This window comes from Anastrepha ludens, chromosome 6 (assembly GCF_028408465.1).
Source record: "Anastrepha ludens isolate Willacy chromosome 6, idAnaLude1.1, whole genome shotgun sequence".
Lineage (NCBI taxonomy): Eukaryota > Metazoa > Arthropoda > Insecta > Diptera > Tephritidae > Anastrepha > Anastrepha ludens.
Window position 1 is genome coordinate 115728131 of NC_071502.1, and position 2859 is coordinate 115730989.

At 38.6% G+C, this 2859-nt stretch overlaps 1 long non-coding RNA gene across 1 annotated transcript; it reads right to left on the reverse strand.

The window, feature by feature from the left end:
• Positions 1 to 1705: 1705 nt before the first annotated feature.
• Positions 1706 to 2214, reverse strand: LOC128866788 (uncharacterized). The gene is made up of 3 exons (XR_008454952.1): positions 2134 to 2214; positions 1873 to 2038; positions 1706 to 1810 (listed from the first exon to the last, which is right to left on the reverse strand). It is a non-coding gene; the product is annotated as an uncharacterized LOC128866788 (long non-coding RNA).
• Positions 2215 to 2859: the final 645 nt, after the last annotated feature.

Genomic DNA, 2859 nt, shown 5'->3' on the forward strand with positions numbered 1-2859 from the left:
TTTCAATATTATTTTATCAAAATTAGGTTCAGAGAAAAATTACAACTTCAAGAATGCCCACCAGCCAGATACTCGGATGGCGATCGTCCATGAACAGCACGCTCTAACGCCACTTCTTCCAGCGCAAATAGCTTGTAAAAATTTAAAAGTGTACTTAAAAATATTAATAAAATACCCTCTAAGTTTTAACAATTTCTGATTATTCCTTCCTTGTTAAAAAAGTTCACGAAAAACACAAAAATTTCGGCCTCCTAAACCGGTTTCTCCCCTTAAAATGTGGAAATTATGCAACGTGGTAAACGCTCCATGGTACGTGTCGAAGATTTTTTGATAAGCTCAAACATAAAACTGCCGGACTTTCTTTTAAAAATGGGAAGAAAAGACATTTGCTTGATAGTTGGTATTATTGTAGGCACAATCCATGGGGTCAACATATGTATACCATTGGAATCATTGAGGACCCGATTTGCCTGTTGATTTGTTTAGAGGAGGCGGATAGCTCTGACCATTTTCTCTGCGAGTGTTCTGCTTTTACTAGAGCAAGGCTGCGAATTTGGGGTTTTGATGTGATGAGAACGAGTGAAATTCGTTCTCTCAAACTGGAGAATATTTTCAGATTTACCAAAAAATCTGGTTTAATGGTTTAACTACCTCTATATCTCCATTATATCCGATCTTTTCCTTCTGTTACTTCTCTCCTTTCCTTCTTGACTTCTACCTTTTTACTTTCCAGAGCTTTAAATACAATGGGCTTTTGAGCTTGAGTGTTGTAGGAGTTGCCAAATATCTCGGTGCTTCTTGGCTCGACTTTTCAAATTTCAATTTAAATTAAGTGCCCAAATTCAACGGTATCTCAAAGTTGCTTTACTAAAAGAGAAAATAAAAATCGTAACCAGATCCTCTTCAATCACACCCAAATGAACTGGCCTCTACTCTCATGTCAACATCGCGTGTCTTTTCCAGCTCATCTAAGAGCTACCTAGAAAATGTTGAATTTGCTTACTCGTAAAGACATTTCTCAAGAAATACACTTTTAATACTTAAATCAATGAATTCAAATATTTCACACGTATTCACACACTCGCCCATTCAGTCGTTATTCAGACGGCAACGAGGCAAACGGAAGACAGCCTGTGTTGTTTTTTTCCAAACAATCTCAGTTTTTTCGTAAACAAACTGTTGTCATGGCCCAGGGAACGCCAGCCAATCAGCTGATATCATTTTGACTCGCGCATATCTTTTGAACATCTTATATAATTGGCGCTTACACCCTTTGTTGGGTATTTGGCGCAGCTTCTCCTCCAATTTGTGGAGTGCGTCTTGATGTTTTTCCACAAATGGCAGGACTTACTGTTTTATGCGGATTTCGGATGACAGATGGTTTTTATAAGTGGGTTTTCCAGAGCTTTTAAACACAATCTTATGAACTACAATACAATGGTGCAAAAAATTCATTTTTGCCAACATTATACCACTGTGCATTATCCGTAGCCGCGTAAAACTCTAGGATTCTCCCTTTGTGGGAAAAAATGAACGCATATACCACAGGCGAACGGGAAGCTCGACGGGAACCGCTTAAGGTACATTATTATTATCATTTAAACATACATACACGACATACATACACATGCGTATGTATGCATATAATTGTTTTTCGAAATAGTTAAACTCATAAGTTGAGTGACCTTTACATTTCGTCGCCGTACAAAATTCGTTTCTTGTGTTCCCCTTTGGCGTTTTTTGATACTTGCAATATCTTTTTACGTAGCATATTTTGGTTTTGTATTCATATTTTCGGCACTAGCAACAACTATAATTAAAATTTATGACTGACTAATAAATAGTGACTAAAAACATATTCGTATTAATTACCTATTGAATTGGTAGTCGGGGCAACAAACAGTTCTCCTTGGATGCCAAGTTATGTTTCGTTTTGTTTTTATTTTTTTTATGACATTTCTTTTGCTTTTATTACGAGTGTATGTATGGGTATGTGTGTCCCAGTTTTCTTTACCTGCGTTTATGTTGGTGTTGGCTCCTTCTCTTCATCAATATTATAATTACAATGGTATGGAAATTAAGTTGATTGGTTTTTGGTATGAAATGTGAATTATGGTTTATAAAAATTATTACCTTTGTCTTCTACGAATTGGGTTGCATTTCCATAGACGCACGTGTGGCTGTATAGAGGAATTTTACCGCGTCAGGTGGCTTCGAAGTAGGGCAATTAAGAGAAGAAAAATTGAAGGATGAAGTAAAATAGAAGGTAGAAAAAAGTTTTGAAGTGTGGTGAGATAAGTTTTATGATCGTTTGAGTCTGTGTAATAGCACAGGGTGGTCAGTCAATCTTGCCGCTTACACTATTTTTTGGGTTTTTGGCCGACCTCCTCCTTCTATTTGTGGTGAGCGTCTTGTCCACAAATGGACGGATCGACAGTTTTAAGCCGACTCTTCCACTGATCTTTGACGAAGCCTTCCTCTTCCTCTGCTACCACCAGCTGGTACCGCCTCGCATACTTTCAAGACCGGCGCGTTTGTTTTCATTCGGACGACATGACTCAGTCAACGAAGCCGCTGGATCTTTATTCGTTGCGTTATATCTACGCCCTTCTAAACCTCATACAGCTCGTTATTCCATCACCCGCTATACTCGCGGTCACTAACGTACAAAAGTCCAAAAATCTTCCGCAGAATCGTCTTTCTCTCAAACACTTCAAGGACGCCTCATCGGATGTTGTCATCGTGCAAGCTTTTGCGCCATACGTTAGGACGGGAGATCTTTGTAGAGTGCCTAAGTAGTACTTGTTGACAGGAGCGATTCTCCGTTGGATTTCAAGGCTGACATTGTTATCGGTGTTA